Genomic DNA, 23972 nt, shown 5'->3' on the forward strand with positions numbered 1-23972 from the left:
ACTAATAGAAGGCCTAGCCAACATATTAGGTGACAACGTCATGAAAACGATGTACACACTTTCATGGGGCAGGAGACAGCATGCTGTTGTGATTCTGGACGGCCAGATTGCCAGCAAGAATGACGAGAAGCTGCCATGTGGAGAATAGCAAGTGGCTCGTTTCAGCTCGTTTCATCTTGTTCTTGATACCATCTCTTGTTTTGAGGTGTTTTGAAGGATTTCATGTCAATGCTAATATGATAAAGATTCTCTAGCCAGCTAACCACCAACTGTAACGACGTGTTTGAAAGACAACATGTGCTCACTGTGCAAATGTGTGTTTTCAATAAATATTGGAGATGAAATATGGCTTACATGTTGTCAACAATCAAAGCAGATTGCCCCATAGTTGTGCATATGTCCGTTTTGTTGCTAAACAACCAACCCACCTGTTCATTAAACAGAAGAGCAACTTTGCTGATAAGAATAATTTCTGTCACTCGGGTCCAATCGGGTTTGATTGTTATCTGGTCCGTTCGGGTCCAGATCCCCCTTTGTTTAAATGATCAGATCTGTTTGGGTCCAGATCCCCCTTTGTTTAAATGATCAGATCTGTTTGGGTCCAGATCCCCCTTTGTTTAAATGATCAGATCTGTTTGGGTCCAGATCCCCCTTTGTTTAAATGATCAGATCTGTTTGGGTCCAGATCCCCCTTTGTTTAAATTATCAGATCTGTTTGGGTCCAGATCCCCCTTTGTTTAAATGATCAGATCTGTTTGGGTCCAGATCCCCCTTTGTTTAAATGATCAGATCTGTTTGGGTCCAGATCCCCCTTTGTTTAAATGATCAGATCTGTTCGGGTCCAGATCCCCCTTTGTTTAAATGATCAGATCTGTTCGGGTCCAGATTCCCCTTTGTTTAAATGATCAGATCTGTTCGGGTCCAGATCCCCCTTTGTTTAAATGATCAAATCTGTTTGGGTCCAGATCCCCCTTTGTTTAAATGATCAGATCTGTTCGGGTCCAGATCCCCCTTTGTTTAAATGATCAGATCTGTTCGGGTCCAGATCCCCCTTTGTTTAAATGATCAGATCTGTTCGGGTCCAGATCCCCCTTTGTTTAAATGATCAGATCTGTTTGGGTCCAGATCCCCCTTTGTTTAAATGATCAGATCTGTTTGGGTCCGGGTCAGTTCAGGTATGGGTCCAACTTTGTGGACCCGAGAAGACCTCTACCATGCACTCAGAGGAAGGGATGCAAAACGAATGACATTCAGATATACGATGTGAATCAAATGATCAATATCACCGTCTTCAAAAATAAACCCTCCTCTCTTATTTGTTGCTCTATCACTTTTATATTAGGGAAATATTATAATTTACATATTTTATGCTTACAGCACGGAAAACACGAGGGAAAATATACCAGGCAATTAAACTAGCGAAGCCACATAAAGCTAAATGAAATTGATCGCAAAAGACTGAGAAAAACAAGCTCATAAAATTGGAATCACTGTTACATTATTCCATACAGAGATAATTCAAGTCTCACAGGCAATATTCATCTTGGAGGAGAGTTTATGACAGTTTAAAAGCTTGGCACTCCGCTGTGCTGCATCTCTGCCACCTCTACTGTAAAGCCCTGAGGTGAATTAGTCAGCGTTCAGTTGAGGCTGGTACACTCCAGAATGGAACCCCTCTTTATGGTACAATATTCATGCTCAAAGGCCTGCCGTAACAACGGCTATTAGTCTGAACTAATAACAAACCCATCAACATGCTTGTTATGTGACTTATAAGCACTGCTTGAAGCGTAATGGAAAAGGTACCGATACTCACTGTGATTCTACCCCACCAGGGTTGGTTCCTATTTTAGAGCCAGTATTCTATAAAAAAAAATGACGGTACTCAAGTAGTAAAAAATATGAGGTGCCAATTTGATGTACTCTACACGCGAGCACCGGCGCATTTCAACCACTGCTTGTATGTTTCTGTATAATGAAGTGCAAAAACAGGACAACCGTATCAATTAGCAAGTGTAAGGTCAACTAGAACCTCTAAATGGAAAAGGAAACCAAGGGAGGAAATGTGTAACTTACTGACTGGGTTTCAAATATCTCCACAACACTTACACTCCTGTCAGTGACCTTCTCCTCCCTGCAGCCACCCCAGCTGCTGATACACATCAACTGGGTGATGGGAGTCACAAGCACCAACCTAACCGTCTGCGTGACTCAAGACAGTCCCCAAATCCAGAATGAATTCAAGGCAAGTCATGGTATTACACAGAGCCATGAACGGACATGAAATTACTCAAGTAAACAGCAGAATTAGCTTTAAAAACAAATACAACAGCCCAACGCCTCTCCCCTTTCTCACCTAAATAACTCTTAGGCAGATGTGCATGTACTGATGTGGGAGCTTAAAAAAATAAAAAATATACAGTTGAAGTCGGAAGTTTACATACACCTTAGCCAAATACATATACTCAGTTTTTCACAATTCCTGTCATTTAATCCTAGTAAAAATTCCCTGCTAAAGGTCAGTTAGGATCACCACTTTATTTTATGAATGTGGAATGTCAGAGTAATAGTAGAGAGAATTATTTATTTCATATTTTATTTCTTTCATCACATTCCCAGTGGGTCAGAAGTGTACATACACTCAATTAGTATTTGGTAGCATTGCCTATAAATTGTTAAACTTGAGTCAAACATTTCGGTAACCTTCCACAAGCTTCCCACAATAAGTTGGGGGAATTTTGGCCCATTCCTCCTGACATAGCTGGCGTAACTGAGTCAGGTTTGTTGGCCTCCTTCCTCACACATGCTTTTTCAGTTCTGCCCACACATTTTCTATAGGACTGAGGTCAGGGCTTTGTGATGGCCACTCCAATAACTTTACTTTGTTGTCCTTAGGCCATTTCGCCACAACTTTGGAAGTATGATCAGGGTCATTTTCCATTTGGAAGACTCATTTGCCACCAAGCTTTAACTTCCTGACTGATGTCTTGAGATGTTGCTTCAAAATATCCACATAATTTTCCTGCCTCATGTTGCCATCTATTTTGTGAAGTGCACCAGTCCCTCCTGCAGAAAAGTACCCCCACAACATGATGCTGCCACCCCTGTGCTTCATGGTTGGGATCGTGTTCTTCTGCTTGCAAGCCTCCCCCTTTTTCCTCTAAACATAACGATGGTCATTATGGCCAAACAGTACGATCTTTGTCCCCATATGCAGTTGCAAACCGTAGTCTGGCTTTTTTATGGCGGTTTTTTGAACAGTGGCTTCTTCCTTGCTGAGCGGGCTTTCAGGTTATGTCAATATAGGACTCATTTTACTGTGGATATAGATAATTTTGTACCTGTTTCCTCCAGCATCTTCACAAGGTCCTTTGCTGTTGTTCTGGGATTGATTTGCACTTTTCGCACCAAAGTACGTTCATCTCTAGGAGACAGAACGCGTCTCCTTCTTGAGCGGTATGATGGCTGCCTGGTCCCATGATGTTTATACTTGCGTACTATTTGTACAGATGAACGTGGTACCTTCAGGCATTTGGAAAGAATGAACCAGACTTGTGGAGGTCTACAACTTTTTTCTGAGGTCTTGGCTGATTTCTTTTGATTTTCCCATGATATCAAGCAAAGAGGCATCGAGTTTGAAGGTAGGCCTTGAAAAACATCCACAGGTAAAACTCCAATTGACTCAAATTATATCAATTAGCCTATCAGAAGCTTCTAAAGCCATGACATCATTTTCTGGAATTTTCCAAGCTGTTTAAAGGCACAGTCAACTTAGTGTATGTAAACTTCTGACCCACTGGAATTGTGATACAGTGAATTATAAGTTAATTAATCTGTCTGTAAACAATTGTTGGAAAAATGACTTGTGTCATGCACAAAGTAGATGTCCTCACCGACTTGCCAAAACTATAGTTTGTTAACAAGAAATTTGTGGAGTGGTTGAAAAACGAGTTTTAATGACTCCAACCTAAGTGTATGTAAACTTCCAACATTACAGTGCCTTGCGAAAGTATTCGGCCCCCTTGAACTTTGCGACCTTTTGCCACATTTCAGGCTTCAAACATAAAGATATAAAACCGTATTTTTTTGTGAAGAATCAACAACAAGTGGGACACAATCATGAAGTGGAACAACATTTATTGGATATTTCAAACTTTTTTAACAAATCAAAAACTGAAAAATTGGGCGTGCAAAATTATTCAGCCCCCTTAAGTTAATACTTTGTAGCGCCACATTTTGCTGCGATTACAGCTGTAAGTCGCTTGGGGTATGTCTCTATCAGTTTTGCACATCGAGAGACTGACATTTTTTCCCATTCCTCCTTGCAAAACAGCTCGAGCTCAGTGAGGTTGGATGGAGAGCATTTGTGAACAGCAGTTTTCAGTTCTTTCCACAGATTCTCGATTGGATTCAGGTCTGGACTTTGACTTGGCCATTCTAACACCTGGATATGTTTATTTTTGAACCATTCCATTGTAGATTTTGCTTTATGTTTTGGATCATTGTCTTGTTGGAAGACAAATCTCCGTCCCAGTCTCAGGTCTTTTGCAGACTCCATCAGGTTTTCTTCCAGAATGGTCCTGTATTTGGCTCCATCCATCTTCCCATCAATTTTACCCATCTTCCCTGTCCCTGCTGAAGAAAAGCAGGCCCAAACCATGATGCTGCCACCACCATGTTTGACAGTGGGAATGGTGTGTTCAGCTGTGTTGCTTTTACGCCAAACATAACGTTTTGCATTGTTGCCAAAAAGTTCAATTTTGGTTTAATCTGACCAGAGCACCTTCTTCCACATGTTTGGTGTGTCTCCCAGGTGGCTTGTGGCAAACTTTAAACGACACTTTTTATGGATATCTTTAAGAAATGGCTTTCTTCTTGCCACTCTTCCAGAAAGGCCAGATTTGTGCAATATACGACTGATTGTTGTCCTATGGACAGAGTCTCCCACCTCAGCTGTAGATCTCTGCAGTTCATCCAGAGTGATCATGGGCCTCTTGGCTGCATCTCTGATCAGTCTTCTCCTTGTATGAGCTGAAAGTTTAGAGGGACGGCCAGGTCTTGGTAGATTTGCAGTGGTCTGATACTCCTTCCATTTCAATATTATCGCTTGCACAGTGCTCCTTGGGATGTTTAAAGCTTGGGAAATCTTTTTGTATCCAAATGTGGCTTTAAACTTCTTCACAACAGTATCTCGGACCTGCCTGGTGTGTTCCTTGTTCTTCATGATGCTCTCTGCGCTTTTAACGGACCTCTGAGACTATCACAGTGCAGGTGCATTTATACGGAGACTTGATTACACACAGGTGGATTGTATTTATCGTCATTAGTCATTTAGGTCAACATTGGATCATTCAGAGATCCTCACTGAACTTCTGGAGAGAGTTTTCTGCACTGAAAGTAAAGGGGCTGAATAATTTTGCACGCCCAATTTTTCAGTTTTTGATTTGTTAAAAAAGTTTGAAATATCCAATAAATGTCGTTCCACTTCATGATTGTGTCCCACTTGTTGTTGATTCTTCACAAAAAAATACAGTTTTATATCTTTATGTTTGAAGCCTGAAATGTGGCAAAAGGTCGCAAAGTTCAAGGGGGCCGAATACTTTCGCAATGCACTGTAACTGTGTACTGTATATATTTGTGTAGTTCAGTCCTTGAACTGTTATTGTCTGTCAATGTTTTGTATTATGTCATGTTTTATGCTTTGTGTGGATCCCAGGAAGAGTAATAAAATACTGAGACCAGGTTAGCACATCAATTTAAAGCCTAGGTCTCAGCCAAGGTAACTCATCTTCAGGTGTCAGGTTACTTATGTTGAACCACCTCCACTACCCATGCTGACAAGCAGCAGGAGGCTAAGACCAACCACACAAAGAGAGACTATAATATAATATAATTGAATATGTTCACTTGAGAGCCGAGTACAGCAGTCAATTCACAGCCTCAGCTATCTAATAGTTGGACACAACATCTAGAGAAGATTTAATTGGCTGAGCATGCCCAGAAACACACCTATCAGACGGTCTGTTCTTTAGGGTCACCTTGCATAAGTCAGGTCTTCAAATTTATTCAAGAGTGAAACATAAAAACATGTCTGAACAGTTTGGGGATCAGGTACCATCTGACTGCAGTGCATAACAGATAAGTCTACAGTATTGGACATACTTTTTATTGACATGTTTCAAAATACACCCAGAGCAGGGGAATGGCTTGGCTTAAATCAAAGTCAGTCAGTTAGTTCTTCGATGCACCACTGTGAATAAATCTTAATCCTCTTAAATAAGCTTCTACACACAACTACAAAGGACCCACAGATAGGATCCTGTGGAATGAGTGGGGCTATTAAATTCCCTCCCCAGCAGCATCACTTATTCAGCCCCGATGCTAGGCAGAACATGCAGATCCTATCAAGACCCACTTGCTGGGAAAGCTGTTGTTGCTAATTTTAAGCATGGCACAGCAGAGGCTGTAAATAAATCATTAGGCACGTCTGAAACAATAAGGCTCATCTCTCAGGCTGCACCGTGGGACAGGTGGTGGTGTCGAGCTGTGTGCTGGAGACCGTCTGTCTGTCTGGAGAGATGAGTCAAAGATCCTAACTCCCAGACCTTTTGATTTTACCCGATCACTTGACTGAGAACACATTCTCATTTACAGCAACAACCTGGGGAATAGTTACAGTGGAGTGGGGAAGAACGAGCCAGATTGGGAATTTAGCCAGGACACCTGGGGTTAACACCCCTACACTTAAGATAAGTGCCATGGGATCTTTAGTGACCACAGAGAGTCAGGACACCTGTTTAACTTCCCACCCGAAAGACAGCACCCTACACAGGGCAATGTCCCCAATCACTGCCCTGGGAAAATGGGATATTCTTTTTTTTGTTAAAAAATAGAAAATGGTGCCTCATACTGACCCTCCAAAACCACTTCCAGCAGAATCTGGTCTCCCATCCAAGGACTGACCAGGACCAACCCTGCTTAGCTTCAGAAGCAAGACAGCAGTGGGATGCAGGGTGGTATGCTTCTGGCTTAAGATAACCTATAAACCCTTTATCAACCCACCTAACCCTCTGGTATCAGATGCCTGTGACATATTGTATCTGCTGTTCTCCTTCCACCAGGGTTGAGCTGCTCTGTGAAAACCTGTTTCCAAACACAGAGCTGGATCCCTGCCGGGATGAGGCCAACACTTGTGCTGCTGCCCACTGATCTTTGTTCTCCTCCCCCAGGGCCTACTGTGTCCAAAAATGCACTGAGCCAAAAGAGAAGGTGTCATGGACATCCTATTTATTAATAGTAGAGCTCACCTTGACAGTACACCTCTCCACTCCACCTCTCTCTTCTGTCTGCCCTGAATGGCCTTACCACAAGTGAACATTTATGTGGCACATATCACACTTTAATTTGATCTTACTTTAAAATAACAGGACTCTGGTGAAGGCTGTGTGTAGCAGTGTAGGCCTATGTAGAGTATTGTCTCAGCGTAATGCACCGCTGGCTTGACAAGAGGAAGCCCAGACCACTGCAGGGAACTGTAGCATGTTACTCCAAGGGAAAACAACAGCATGCTAGAGAAATGAACAGCTACGTTTTTCATCATTACAAGTGCACTGTGCAATTACCCACCATGCACTGCTCAACTTAATGAAGAGACAAGCACTGTACGCCATAATAACTACATTTCTATAATTACAACAGGATGATGACAGATGGTTATATGTGAAGACATTACCCAGCTAACACATAACGTTCTGAGAACCATATGTTTCTTAGGTGGGAATTTCAGTACTTCAGCATAACGTTTCCTACAGATTTCCCCATGGTTCTATTTAAAGTAATGTTCTCAAATTGTTCAGAAAATGTCATACAACGTACTTCTGTGGGAATGTCAGTACTTTTTTGCAGATTTCCTCATGGTTCTGTTTAAAGTCATGTTCTCAGAACATTTAGAAAACTTTCCATAAATACCACAAAAAAAACATCAGTTATGTTTGAAGAACATTCTCGGAATGTTATTTAAACACATATACTGTACATTCCATACTCAGCATCATTAAAACTCTCTCAATCCTCTATCTTGTTAAGTGTGTTCAGGTGTGTTGGCCGTGCCCACTAATTGGCCACACCTGATCTTAATGAGTGCTTGTTTCTTTTGAAATTGGGTCTTTTTGAATATACTAAAATTAACAACTTTGTATGAGTTAAAAAAACATGGCATGCTAGCTCCATCCTGGTGGTGCAGTAGACTCATTTCATGGATAGGGAACAGAAGATCCTAAGTTCTAATATCACTGATGCAGTGTCACAATAAAAACACATTGTGTTTGCATGATTAATGCCAAAGCAAATGAATTTCTATATGTGCTTAGAGTTCAAAACACTTAACCCAAACTAAGCTAGCAGTGCTATTAAAAGTCTTATCAAAACATGTTCTCAGGATGTTATTTAACTGTTTGGTCCACCAGCCACTCTGGCAGGTAGATGAAAATATACAATGCATTCGGAAAGTATTCAGACCCCTTCACTTTTAGCACATTTTGTTACGTTACAGCCTTATTCTAAAATGGATCAAATAAAACATTTCCTCATCAATCTACATACAATACCCCATAATGACAAAGAGAAAACAGGTTTTTTAGAAATGTTAGCAAATTTATAAAATAAAAAAATAAAAAAAAAACCTTAGTTGCATAAGTATTCAGGACCTTCGCTATGAGACTCAGAATTGAGCTCAGGTGCATCTTGTTTTCATTGAGATGTCCTTGAGATGTTTCTAAAACTTGGTTGAAGTCCACCTGTGGTAAATTCAATTGATTGGACATGATTTGGAAAGGCACACACCTGTCTATATAAGGTCCCACAGTTGACAGTGCATGTCAGAGCAAAAACCAAGTCATGAGATCAAAGGAATTGTTTGTAGAGCCCCGAGAAAGGATTGTGTCGAGGGACAGATTTAGGGAAGGGTATGAAAAAACGTCCCCAAGAACACAGTGGCCTTCATTATTCTTAAATGGAAGAAGTTTGGAACCACCAAGACTCTTCTTAGTGCTGGCCACATGGCCAAACTGAGCAACCGGGGGAGAAGAACCTTGGTCAGGGAGGTGACGAAGAACCCGGTGGTCACTCTGACAGAGCTCCAGAGTTCCTCTGTTGAGATGGGAGAATCTCTGCAGCCCTCCTCCAATGACCTTAATCACACAGCCAAGACAATGCAGGAGTGACTTGGGGACAAGTCTCTGAATTTCCTTGAGTGGCCCAGCCAGAGCCCAGATTTGAACCCGATCAAACATATCTGAAAATACCTAAAATAGTTGTGCAGCGACGCTCCCCATCCAACCTGACAGAGCTTGAGAGGATATGCAGAGAAGAATGGGAGAAACTCCACTAATACAGGTGTGCCAAGCTTATAGCGTCATATCCAGGAAGACTCAAGGCTGTAATCATTGCCAAAGGTGCTGTTTTCGCTTTGTCATTATGGGGTATTGTGTGTAGATAGATTTTTAAAATTATTTTATTTAATCCATTTTAGAAGAATGTTGTAACGTAACAAAATGTGCTTAAAGTGAAAGGGTCTGAATAATTTCCGAAGGCAGTGTGAATTGCCAAGAAACACGAGGACAAAGTCTCACTTTGTAGACTTTAGACTAAACTAGACCAACTTTCTTTCCTGTGCGCAGTGCCTCCAAAAATGAATCTATCAACACCACTCTGTGCACACAGCTCCCTTGCTAGGCAGTCTCCCTACGCAAGGTATGATATAGGATTCATATTTCTTTGTGCGTTTAGTAGTTATGAAACCAAACAGCAGAAATACTTTGGAAACAACTACTGCAGCCTTTTCTAACCCTAACCGCACGTGCTCATACTTGGCTTGTGACTATTTTTATTAGTGAATGTAACGCTTGTAACGCTTAACAGCATTTGGTGGGTGGCGGTTGTTCATTTTATGCTCTGTGTATATCCCATCACGCTGATGATGGATGTCTAAATGAGGCCAGACTCACGGCCTGCCCGCTCATTACAGTTTGTGTATACAGGATTAGGTGGCAGATTGTTGAGGGAGGCATTTTCTGAACGAAACTGACTAAGACGCATCTCCAGTGGCGACCAGTCATTCAGGCTGTGTTGAGCACCACCTGTTTAGCAAAAATATATTTTTTGGTGCCTGTTTTGCGTGTTATTTTGGGATTAATACAGTTGCGCTGTGATTGGCTCAGTGTTCTGTCACTCATGGTCTATGGGTAGAGCTCGAAAAGTCAAGCCCATTGGATGCTGGCATAGAGTTACATTAGAAGTGCCCATCCAAGAAGGCTCAAATTCATTGGCCACAGATAAAATTATGTCAAATCACGTTATATCTACAGTAGCTTTGATTGGACTGATCCAAAATCTTAGCTAGCAAGCTAGCATTCATCATCATGAATCAAGATAATTTAATGGCAAATCCTTTTCAATCCTTGTCATATGAAGAGACATTCTTAAGAGAAATTATAGATAAAACGTATCGGTGCTCATCGGCCATTGGACACAAATATTACACAACAAGTTGGAAATCGCAAATTCAACAATTTGTGGTTTGGAAGGAATCAGTGGTTAACTGTAAGCATTGAAAAGCAATCACTAGTCTACTATTCAGTTGAGTGGGTGTGTAGTCCAAGTCTGGGTTTAAGGGTCTCCTTTCCAAGCTTAAAAGGATAAACATTCAACATTGGCCAATCCAACATGACTTCTGTCGCATTCAAAACAACTGAAAACTCGGAACTGGGAAATCTCAGACGCCAGTGAGTTCAAGACAACTGGAAACTCAGGAAAAAAACGAGCTCCGGCTGGGAAAATACGATGATCCAACTTGGAATTTCCAAGTCGGGAACTTTGGCCTCTTTCTAGAGCTCTGACCTGAAAATCACTGACATCATGATTCAACCTTGTTTTTTCCGAGTTCCCAGTTGTATTGATTAGTGTTGTGTTGTGGCTTTGCTGGCATGCATCCCCCGCATTTTTTTAAACGTTTGCCTCACCAAGATTTACATATCCTAAAAACAGGACAGGTCAAAGTAAAATTGACAATATGGATGGACAATCACAACTGTTGTTCTGGAGTTTCACCCCATTGTCACGATCAGTGGTTTCAAGTTTGTATCTGTCAATTTCTGACAAGCTGATCATAGTGAAAAGGAAAATACTTCTGCATTTCACGTGCGCCATGTAAACATATTGCAAATAGGCTAATGAAAACTCCTGATAAATTTGGGTAGCTGATATGCAGAGCTTAAACATCCAAATTGATTAGTCACAATAATCAGAAATAACAAAGCCAATGCAATGACCTGTTTTACAAACTGCGGGCCTACCACGTGGATGGGTATTGCTAAAATTACATTGCGGGCTGACATGGTAGGCTACACGCCAGTAAGCATGAGCCAACGTCTTTTGGAGCGCTGTCCGGATTGGACGTCTTTTTATGGAGTTTTACAAACAGTAGGCTTACCAAATATTGGATGGGCATTCATAAAATTACATTTCAGGCAACACTATGTTCGGTTCAGATTTTATCCGGTCTGGACCAGCCTTGATTTGGCCTTAAGATGACCATAAATTACTTATTTAAAACTTTCATTCAGAACCAAAAATGAGCATGATTTCAACGTCTGGAAAATACGTCTTGTAGATAGATGTCTTTTCAACATAATTTTGCTTACTACTCTAGTTTTGAAGGTTTGTCATTTTCTGGTCTTGCCTAGGGCGGAAGAATGGCAAGGAATGGCCCATACTGACACCTTCTTCGTTTGGGAGGTAAAGTTATTCAGATCAATCTAGCCAAGCCTTTCATGTCTGAGGCAGGCTGAGTTGCTGACACACTGAGAGAGTGGTAATCATTAGCTAGGAGGTGTTCGTTTTAGAAAGAGGATTGTGTAGTTACTTATGAATTAGATTAATAGAGACTTTTCTTTCTACTTTCAGTTAATCTGCTCTTAGGTTCTCCAGCTGTCCCCATAATTGCTATTTCTGAAAAGAGGGAACAGATCAAATTTAAATAAAGATAGGGGAGTTTTTTGCAAGCCTAGCTACTAGCCTTGCACATGATTCCTAAAACACAGTTATGTCACGACAAACTAATTTGTTCTGAGGTGTCAGCCCAGGTGATGCCTGACAAACTTGTATTACTTGTTATCTAAAATATGGAAAATCAGGAGACAAACCCTGGTTTCAGAACTCCATCAAACTATGCTAATCAGTCAAACCTCTGGAGTGAACCTACCATGACAGGAATTTATTGACCCTGGTGTATGGGAGACAGCAGCTGCTGCAGTAAATGCCCATGTACCACGTCTGAGAATGGTTATGGTTCCCCTATTCTGAGGAGGGGAAAAACATCCTAACGTACACAAACAACTACAGATGCCGTTGCAAATGAGCGCAATAAATTCTCTTTTGAAATGTAATTGGCGTAAACGACATCTGTCAGAAGCTGACAGCTTTCGGATGAGGAGAGAACGGAATCCCTGGTTCTCTCTCTTCCTGCACATTAATTGCTATGTTATCTTCAGGGACAGTACTGCCAAAGTGAAACTAAACCCATTATTGGTATTCTATTAAAGATGGCTGGCTCACTAGGGTTGAAGATGAGTGTTGGACATGAGTAAGAGCAAGTACAAAGCATCATAAAAGGCACTGGACACAACATGCTTCTAGCGTCTCAATTCAGGGAAGTGAACAAGATCTAGACACATAATACAGAATGCATATAGAAATACTGTAGTTTATATTTATTGTCCAGGCTTGTGGTGTGACATTGGTATTCATGAGTGGCATTTTATAGAGCGCTTTGTTTATTGTTTTTCAAGCTCAATTTAGCTAATATGCATTAGCCTACCCACGAACCCAAGTCAAGATATCATGAGCTGAATGTTTGTCTAAATGAGCATGGCTCAAATGTGAGTGGGGAAATGTACATCATGGCCAAATGATTTCCTGTGCAATAACACATCACAGCTCGAAGGTTGTTGACAAATGTATGCTATCAAGATATTATGCAAATATTAATCTTCCTGGAAATGTCAACATTATGACAATCACTCCGGAAATGCCAAGCAAACACAGTTTCTGCTCTGAGTGACGTGACAATTTAATCTGCAGAATATTGCTTTCCTGCAAAGGAAATCATGCAAAAATCACTATTTGCCAAACTTCCAGATGTTAATATGCCAGCCTTGACTTTAGGTTCTCACTAGTAGTTAGTCTATAATTTCAAATAAAATATTGAAGAGCAATTGCCCCTAAAATTGCCCCAAAGTGTGTTTGCTTGACAACTTCTCATTTCGATATGAGTCAGAAACTTTTATTCTACTTTCAAAATGGACAACAACGTGTAGATATGATAATCTTGATCATAAAGTCAGTCTTGTCCAAAACAGTCCAAAAGTTTGCATGACTGCATCACAACGTAAAATGAAGGTTGGGTTTGTTTCAATCCTGCCCACATGCCCACAGCTGGCAGCAGACAAGTAATCATCAATTCAGAGTGCAGATGCACGTGACCCAATCTTAATGTCCATGATACATTTTGGTTTACTTTGGATATCCCTATGGTGCTAGGTAGGGACCATCGGTAATTTACACAGTACATGGGACAATATGTAAAACTTCCAATAGCTTCAAGTTGCAATGCTTAAAAACCTAAAACTAACTTTAAATTGTAGAAATTCATATACAAATATTGAAAGCATTTAATAAGAAAACTAAAAGGTGTGCAACATGAAAATATTGTTTAATTTACATTGTGTTGAAGGTTCCTAACTAGCTCCGGGGATAGTCTATCCAAAGTCAAACCAATTTTGTCACAGTTGCACACAGGTTTGGGAGTACTGATTAAAAGAAAACTGTAACTGCAATTTGTTACATCAGCAGCCAAAATATTGTAATCAGATTGCAGATACTTTTGAAAAACTAGATGATTACTTCTAGGATTACTTTTAAGTTCAGAAAGGATGTTTAAGATGTTGTTGTTGTTGACACCTTTTTGTTTTCTGACATTGAAATCAGCATTGAAAAAAGGCACAAGATTAAGTTTGTTCCGCCTAAGGGAGTCGGACCACTATGATGACACACCAAATGCATTTGATGGATCCTGGGAAAAGAGCACAAATAAGATTGTGTAGGCTACAGTTCAAGCTATGTCTTCCACTGCTTTCACTGCTGTTGGGATCCAAAGATTATTTATTCAATTTGAATAAACGCTTGGAGGTAATGACGACAGCAGTGGTGTAGCCTATGAGCGATATGTATGTATTTCACAAATGTTCCCTCCCGAGAATAAATCACTTTTCTCCCGCCTAACCCGGTATTTCCTGCCAAAACCGGAAGTGTCATTCAAAAGCATTGTAAAGCATGTACTGTAAATAGGCCTATGTCTGGATTTGATTAGAGCTTTGATTTTTTTTAAATCAAGCCTGATGCTACCTGAGCCTGATGAGCCATATACATTTTCTGAGCCCTACATTAAAGACATTTAATGAGCCCAAACCCCAAAAATCCCAAATGACTGTGCCATTATCCAATTACCTAGATATCAAATCAAATGTTACAACAGGTGTAGACCTTACAGTGAAATGTTTACCCCAAGCCCTAACCAACAATGCAGTTTTTAAAAAATTATTAAAAAATACCTACAAAAAGACAAGAATAAGAAATAAATGTAACGAATAATTAAAGAGCAGCAGTAAAATAACAACAGTGTGGCTATATACAGGGGGTCCCGGTACAGAGACAATGTGCAGGGGCATCGGTTAGTCAAGGTAATTCAGTTAATATGTACATGTAGGTAGAGTTATTAAAGTGACTTTGCATAGACAATAACAGAGAGTAGCAGCAGTGTAAAGGGGGAGGGGGCAATGCAAATAGTCTGGGTTGCCATTTGATTAGATTATTCAGGAGTCTTTTGGATTGGGGGTGAAGCTGTTTTAGAAGCCTCTTGGACCTAGACTTGGCGCTCGAGTACTGTTTGCCATGTGGTAGCAGAGAGAACAGTCTATGACTAGGGTGGCTGGCGTCTTTGTCAATTTTTAGGGCCTTCCTCTGACAACGCCTGGTATAGAGGTCCTGGATGGCAGAAAGCTAGGCCCCAGTGATGTACTAGGCCCTCTGTAGTGCCTTGCGGTCAGAGGCCGAGCAGTTGCCATACCAGGCAGTGATGCTCTTGATGGTGCAGCTGTAGAACCTTTTGAGGATCTGAGGAACCATGGCAAATCTTTCCTGTAGTCCACAATCATCTCCTTTGTCTTGATCATATTGAGGGAGAGGTTGTTGTCCTGGCACCACACGGCCAGGTCTCTGACCTCCTCCCTATAGGCTGTCCTGTCATTGATCAGGCCTACCACTGTTGTGTAATCAGCAAACTTAATGTTGTTGGAGTCGTGCCTGGCCGTGCAGTCATTAGTGAACAGGGAGTACAGGAGGGGACTGAGCACACACCCCTGAGGGGCCCCTGAGGATCAGCGTGGCGGATGTGTTGTTACCTACCCTTACCACCTGGGATCCATTTCCAAAGGGCAGTGTTTAGTGCCAAGGTCCTTAGCTTAGTGATGAGCTTTGAGTGCACAAGGGTGTTGAACGCTGAGCTGTAGTCAATGAATAGCATTGTGGATCTGTTAGGGCGGTATTCAAATTGGAGTGGGTCTAGGGTTTCTGGGATAATGGTGTTGATGTGAGCCATGAACAGCCTTTCAAAGCACTACATGGCTACAGACGTGAGTGCTACGGGGTGGTAGTCATTTAGGCAGGTTACCTTAGTGTTCTTGGGCACAGGGACTATGGTGGTCTGCTTGAAACATGTTGGTATTACAGACAGGGAGAGGTTGAAAATGTCAGTGAAGACACTTGCCAGTTGGCTTAGCACATGCTCGGAGTACAGGTCCTGGTAATCCGTCTGGCCCTGCGGCCTTGTGAATGTTGACCTGTTGAAAGGTCTTACTTTTTTATTGACCGAGTCACTGGTGCTTCCTGCTTAAGTTTTTGCTTGTAAGCAGGAATCAGGAGGATAGAATTTTGGTTAGATTTGCCAAATTAAGGGCGAGGGAGAGCTTTGTACGTGTCTCTGTGTGTGGAGTAAAGGTGGAGTAAAGGTGGAGTTTTTTTCCCACTCTGTTTGCACATTTAACATGCTGGTGGAAATTTGGTAAAACGGATGCAAGTTTCCCTGCATTAAAGTCCCTGGCCACTAGGAGCACCGTCTGTATGTTGCTCATGTCGTTGTTAAACCACGACTCAGTGAAACATAAGATAGTACAGTTTTTAATGTCCCGTTGGTAGTTTAATCTTGTTCATAGGTCAGTGATTTTATTTTTCAATGATTGCATGTTTGCTAATAGAATGGAAGGCAGTGGAATTCTCAGAAGGCAGCCCGACCTCCGCCCCTGTTTCTCTGTCTTCTCTTCATGCAAATGACGGGGATTTGGGCCTGTTCCCGGGAAAGCAGTATATCCTTCACGTCGGACTGGTCTGAAGCTTCTACCAGTTCTTGGTGAGTAATCGCTGTCCTGATGTCCAGAAGTTATTTTGGTCATAAGAGACGGTAGCAGCAACATAATGTACAAAATAAGTAAAAAAATAAGTTACAAACAACGCAATTCTACCTATATGATATAGGCTACTGCACATTACGCATGATAGAAAAACATAAAAGCCCATAGATGTAGCTAGCCATATGGTCTCTTGATTAAATACATTTAACTATCTCCAGGAGAATAATATGTTTTAATGTGAACTGTATTACTTTGCTGTATTGTATTATACTGCTCTATATGTACTGGAATTTCACACATTGTTCAAACCATGTTAAAGCAGGGAGAGAACATGCGATTCTGGTGTAGCACATGCGGCCTACAAAGTTACAAGTTTCGGTTAGCAAATGTTATTTACATTTTTGTAGAAATAATAGACTGAAACATATATATATATATATATACCTTTCATACTTTCAGACTGACACACCTTTCATAATATTTCCCATTATGTTATTAGCCTACCTCCGCTTTCTCTCTCATTCCTTCATTCCTCGCTTTCAGCAGTTAGGCTAAATGAAATAAGATTAGTTGTCCTTATCTTTATAATTCTAATGACATCCTTGAATAATATAGGACTAGAATTAGATGCAGAAGGCTTTTACTTCTCTTCAAGAAGATTGAATGGTTGTGGGTCTGAATAAATAACTACTATAACCTACCGCCATTGTGCGTTCACTCTTCTTTAAAACTATCCGTGAGTTCTATTGGCTGCTGTATTTAACATTCAACAAACAAAAGCTTACATTCCTCTTCAAATAGTCTATTGGTATAAGTACAAAACAAATGTCCTGCATGGGACTCCAAGAGCTAAGGAGCATTTTTTATGAAGAGGGCAGCTGAGCACAGGTGCGTGTGTATTGCTAAAGAGACAGAGGCTAAAAGTTAGAAGCTTATATTGCATAACCCATCATAAATTTGCTAAATATAAGGCTAAGACTGAATTGAATGTATTACCTGAAAGAGGTAGTCTAGGACATCTATATTTAGGGCTATATATCAATCTACAACAAGATTATCTATTTTGGATGCAATTTGAATGGAGAGTGCAAGAGAGCGCTCGCTCGTGCACTGATTTAAAGCAACGATATTCAAGTGATAGGCTGTTTTAATACTGCAGCTGCAATTAAAAAGATAATAATCTTTACAATAAAAAGATTAGGTGACCCCCAAAAGCCAGCTGGAGAGGGGTAAATTAGACACACATTCAGTCTTCATATTACTGTAGCATAGACTATGCTGCAGCAAATGCAGGCCTACCGGTCACAAGAAATAAAGTTACCATGATGAGATGATAGGTCTACATGCATTGTGAACTGAGCTCCATACTGAGATGGGCTGTCTGTCCCCGCCCTGAGCGTTGATGATTCATCATGCAGAGGCCTTAGAGAGGCCAGATTTAGACATCGCATAATTTAACAGTTCCATTTCACGTCATGCTGTTCATATAAATAATTTATTATAATTTAGTTTCTCACAGTTATTTATCCCGGGAAAAGGGAGTGGTTTTGGCGGTAAATCCCAGTAAATCTCGGTAACCGGGTTCCCGCTATCTAACCCTAACCCTAACCCTATATAACTTATTATTGATATTTACATAACACTGCTGCTTTCTCATTTAGCTATTTGCGCCTGATGGATTGTGGTTTGTGTGGAAGGCTGTTCACAATTTTTTATTTTATTTGAACCTGATAATGGTTGAATTGAAGAAGTTTAAGCTGCTTATGAATCATTGTTTTTGCAACCAGTGAAAGAATTTGCTCTTACAAAAGCTGCATAGTGTGGATCCCAGCCTATGGAATAGAAGTTTTAGGGAGTTCCTCCCTTCTAAACTCCTCCGTGGTATTGTGCTCCACATACTGTCAAAAACAAGTTTACATTTAAGAAGACCACGAGTGGGGATTTTATTGTCCATAGGTTTAACGCACAAAGGCTCAAACTCACACACTTTTGATAGACTTAAACAGCTGCAAATGATCAAGATATCAAAGTGTCACCAACAGAAATGTAAAAAACAGGCCTATAGCAAATGCAGCATGTGGCATTCATCTTTCACATGCAAATAGTACTTTATGGTAGTGCTCAAAGCATTCCATTCCATGAGAGCAGCATTTATTTTTCAACTCAAAGCAATTAGCCCAATCAGTCCCCCATGACAATAACAAAATAAACAACAGAGAAGTCCTTTTTTCATGAACCTTTATTTACCTAGGTAAGTCAGTTAAGAACAAATTCTTATTTACAATGACATCCTACCCCCTCCCTTAACAATGCTGGGCCAATTGTGCACCACCTTATGGGACTCCCAATTACAGCCAGCTGTGACAGCCTGGGAACAAACCAGGGTCTGTAGTAACCCCTCTAGCACTGCAATGCAGTGCTTTAGACCGCTGCGCCACTTGGGAGGCCAGTCATGCTCAGATAATTTTTCTCTCTCCATATTTACAAGTCCTATTCTTGAAGATCAAGGGTTATTCAATTAATTGGAATGAGTAGAAATCTGACAAACTTTGGTTTTTAATGTAAAGATATAGCCTAATAGTATTAGTATCTGTATTGAAGTAGAAAGCAATGGGTTAGAAGAAACCTACATACAACCAACCCATAAAGTAAAATGCAGCATCCATTTATGGCCACCTATGTAAATTCTAACATGGATTTATCTTGTAATATATGTTTTTCAATTGGTAATATTAATGTTTTTCTTCTTCTAATGTTTCTTAGGGGGAAAGTAATCTAAAAGTAACTGAAAGTAGTCTGATTAACTTAAACCAAAATATATGTTACTGATTACAATTTTGGTCAGGTAACCAGTAACCGTAACAGATTACATTTTGAAAGTAAGCTTCTCAACCCTGGGCGAGCACCAGCCGGCTGAAGCTAATTGGCGAAATCATTTGGCTAACTCTTTTCCCAGGCAAACACACAGAGGAGACATCGACATCAAACCACATCCTAAAACAAAATCCCGTTTGAATTTAGTCAAGGTTGCTAGCATTTCTTAAGCGTTGTTCACACTGCAGGCCTTAATGCTCAAATCGGGTTTGTTTTTCAAATTTTGGAATACTGACTGTCCAAACAGCATGTTACAAGTGAGAAAATCAGATTTTTGTTGTCATGGCTACGCTATTTGTCATAGTAATGACAGGTGTGTGCACAGTGGTGTTTAGTTTAGTTTATTTCGTTTAGCAGCTACTCTTCCTGGGGTCCACATAAAACATACAAATACATGACAAAGTACATAACAGTAATAGACTAAAACAACATAAGATATTACATTAAATAAAAAATGTAAATTAAAAAACGTAATAAGAGTATATATAGCAAAGACACCAAGACAACAAAAATACTATTTACACACTATTCATATAATATTGTTATATACAGTACAGTTAAATTAGATCTTTAGAAAGAGGAGTGGCTCTGTGATAAAAAGCATTTATAAAAACATTGTAACGCTAAACTTGCTTTTTACCTGAGAAACCTCTGGTGGCAGAGCATTCCAGGATGACATACTGTACATACTGAAACTGAGCGATGCATTAAATCTGTTTTTGGTTTGGGTACCATATGGATGTATTTTTTAAGTGAATGCAAATAGATTATACAAATAAAAAGACTAGAAGAGAAGTAGTACATTTCCCCTCAACCCACAACCATGAAAGTCTATTATACATGTTGTTGATGTTAGTTCTGTGTGTGTAGTTAAGGGCCAGGCGTGCTGCATTGTTTTGAGCCAGCTGCAGCTTTGCTAGGTCTTTCTTTACTGCACCTGACCGTATTACCAGACAGTAATCAAGATGGGACAAGATGAACAACTTATACAGTTGATCTTTGTATCAAAAACGCAGAACATTTTTATATAACAAACTCACCTCTCCCCATCTTCACAACAACTTTGTCAATATGACTTGAATGTGATAACTGACCATCCAACATTACTAAGAGTTCAACTTCTTCAACGGTCACACACTTTATGCACAACTCCAGTTGAGGTTTTGGTCTAAGATAATGTTTTGAACCAAATACAATGCTTTTGGTTTTAGATGTATTTAAGACCAGTTTATTGTTAATTACCCATTCTGACACTGACTGTAACTCCTTGCTAAGAGTCTCAGAGAACTCACTGGCTGTAGGTACTGATGTGTAGAGTGTGCAATCATCAGCATACATAGTTATTTGAGCTTCTTATAAGATAAGTGGCATATAATTTGTAAAAATTGAGAAGAGTAACGGTCCAATGCAACTGCCCTGAGGGATACCACACTGTACACATCTGATATTAGAGAAGCTTCCATTGAAGAATACTCTGAGTTCTATTGGATAAGTAACTCTCCAACCATGTGATGGCAGGTGATTTATTTCAATAACAAATTATGATCAATAACATCAAATGCTGCACTGAAATACAACAAAACATCTTACTATCCATTTATTTTAGCCAATCATCAGTCATCTGAGTCAATGCAGTACAAGTTGAGTGCCCTTCCCTATATGCATGCTGAAAGTCAGTAGTTAACTTGTTCTTTAAAATATAGCATTTTATTTGGCGGCAGGTAGCCTAGTGGTTAGGGGGTTAGGGGTGAAGGGGAGAGGGGGTTAGGGGGTTAGGGGGTGAGGGGGTTGGGCCAATAACCAAAAGGTTGCTGGATCAAATCCCAGAGCTGACAAGGTAAAAATCTGTTGTTCTGCCCCTGACCAAGTCAGTTGATCCACTGTTCCCAGGTAGGCCATTGTAAATTATATATTTTTTCTTAACTGACTTAGTTAAATAAAGGTAAGCACAATTCCCTCCATAAGTTTAATAAGAACAGAAAACATATATTTTTTTATATCTTCATCAAAATAGTTCTGAGAACCTTTTTGCATTCGGAAAGTATTCAGACTTTTTCCACATTTTGTTACGTTATAGCCTTATTATAAAATTGATTACATACTTTTCCCCCCTCATCAATCTACACACAATACCCCATATGGACAAAGCAAAAACAGGTTCAGACATTTTTCAAATGTATAAAAATAAAATGAAATAACACATTTACATAAGTATTCAGTACTTTGTTGAAGCACCTTTGGCAGGGACTACAGCCTGGAGTCTTCTTGGGTATGACGCTACAAGCTTGGCACACCTGTATTTGGGGAGTTTCTCCCATTCTTCTCTGCCAATCCTCTCAATATCTGTCAGGTTGGATGGGGAGCAGCGCTACTATTTTCAGGTCGACCCAGAGATGTTAGAACGGGTTCAAGTCCAGGGACATTCAGAGACTTGTTCCAAAGCCACTCCTGCGTTGTCTTAGCTGTGTGCTACGGGTCGTTGTCCTGTTGGAAGGTTAACCTTCACCCCAGTCTGAGTTCCTGAGCGCCCTGGAGCAGGTTTTCATCAAGGCTCTCTCTATACTTTGCTCCATTAATCTTTTCCTCGATCCTGACTATTCTACTAGCCCTTTCCGCTGAAAAACATCCCCACAGTATGATGCTGCCACCACCATACTTCACCATAGGGATGTGTAAGGCTTCCTCCAGATGGGACGCCGCCATTCAAGCCAAAGAGTTCAATCTTGATTTCATCAAACCAGAGAATCTTGTTTCTCATGGTCTGAGAGTCCTTTAGGTGCCTTTTTGGCAAACTCCAAGCCATCTGTCATGTACCTTTTACTGAGGAGTGGCTTCCATCTGGCCACTCTACTATAAAGTCCGTATTGGTGGAGTGCTGCAGAGATGGTTGTCCTTCTGGAAGGATCTCCCATCTCCACAGAGGAACTCTGGAGCTATCGGGTTTTTGGTCACCTCCCTGACCAAGGTCCTACTCCCCCGATTGCTCAGTTTGGCCGGGCGGTCAGCTCTTGGAATAGTCTTGGTGGTTCCAAACTTCTTCCATTTAATGATGGAGGCCACTGTGTTATTGGGGACCTTCAATGCTGCAGACATTTTTTGGTACCCTTCCCCAGATCTGTCCTGACAAAATCCTGTCTCGGAGCTCTGCAGACAATTCCTTCGACCTCATGGCTTGGTTTTTTGCTCTGACATGCACTGTCAACTGTGTGACCTTATATAGACAGGTGTGTGCCTTTCCAAATCATATCCAATCAATTTAATTTACCACAGGTGGACTTCAATGAAGCTGTAGAAACATCTCAAGAATGATCAATTGAAACTGGATGCACCTGAGCTCAATTTCCGAGTCTGATAGCAAAGGGTCTGAATACTTAGGTTGTCATGGTTCCACCTGTAACCAGAGGGTGCTAGAGACCATCCAAGAGACATTAACAACACTCAGGTGTGTTCAATTTACTCATTATGAATTCCCTGTTAAAAGAGGTGTGTTTGCTGTTGTCCTTTGCAGAAGCATGAATTGTTTACTGTGTGCGGTCATTTCCTGAATGAGTTTTTGAGACTGGTGATGATGATGATGATGATGATGATGATGATGATGGTGGTGGTGATGGTGGTGGTGGCGGCGGTGGCGGCGGTGACAATGTTTTTTTGTTTTTTTTGGTGTATTGTGATCCTGCGGCTACTGTTTCTCAATAAAGTACTATGTTTATCCTTAATCACTGATTCCTCGTCTGGTCTCTTCTCTGCATCTGGGTCTAACCTCACCATGTCATATGTAAATAAGGTATTTCTGTTTTATTTATTTTGAATATATTTGTGAAAATGTTAACCTGTTTTTGCTTTGTCATTATAGGGTATTGTGTGTTGATTGATGAGGAAAACAATTATTTAATTCATTTTAGAATAAGCCTGTAATGTAACAAAATGTTGAAAATGGGAAGGGGTCTGAATTCTTTCCGAATGGAGTGTAAATAACTTTAGGCCCTGCCTTTGGTACTTTGGATTTCCTTGTTATTGCCACAATGTTATGGTCACTACAGCCAAACTGATATTGCTTTCGAGCAAAGCTCTGCAGCATTGGTGAAGATATGATCAACACAAGTGGATATCACAGATCCAACTTTTGGTGTATCCTCTAGTTGGTTCAGTGATAACCTGGGTCATGTTAGTAACAGTAAGAAGCAGCCTCTTGAGAGGACAACTAGATCATAACTAGTCAATGTTCAGGGCACCAAGACAACACATGTCTCTGTTAGCATCAGAGACCGTTTGCATTTGATGGCCTATAGTAGCAGTCTAAAAGAAGAGGCTTCAGATGAGGCAGGTGAACCTACAACCACAGCACTTGTACTTAATTTGTCATGAGATCCTCTGAGCTTTTCTGAAATATGGCTCTGAATATATACAGTTGAAGTCGGAAGTTTACATACACCTTAGCCAAATACATTTAAACTCAGTTTTTCACAATTCCTGATATTTAATTCTAGTAAAAATTCCCTGTCTTAGGTAAATTAGGATCACCACTTTATTTTAAGAATGTGAAATGTCAGAATAATAGTAAAGAGAATTATTTACTTC

General features: G+C 40.5%; 1 protein-coding gene across 2 annotated transcripts in view; it reads right to left on the bottom strand.

Annotated features, from left to right (window-relative positions):
• Positions 1-23972, bottom strand: part of b3galt1b (UDP-Gal:betaGlcNAc beta 1,3-galactosyltransferase, polypeptide 1b) — a 140799-nt gene that overhangs the window by 13092 nt on the left and 103735 nt on the right. The window contains exon 1 of one of the 2 annotated variants that reach the window (XM_036958849.1): positions 1817-2006. The exons of the other annotated variant lie outside the window; for it this stretch is intronic. The gene's annotated coding sequence lies outside the window, so the exon portion shown is untranslated. Of the gene's footprint in view, positions 1-1816; positions 2007-23972 lie in introns of those variants that run through there. 2 annotated transcript variants of the gene reach the window in all.

The sequence above is a fragment of the Oncorhynchus mykiss genome, chromosome 22 (genome assembly GCF_013265735.2).
Source record: "Oncorhynchus mykiss isolate Arlee chromosome 22, USDA_OmykA_1.1, whole genome shotgun sequence".
In the NCBI taxonomy this organism is placed as follows: Eukaryota; Metazoa; Chordata; class Actinopteri; order Salmoniformes; family Salmonidae; genus Oncorhynchus; species Oncorhynchus mykiss.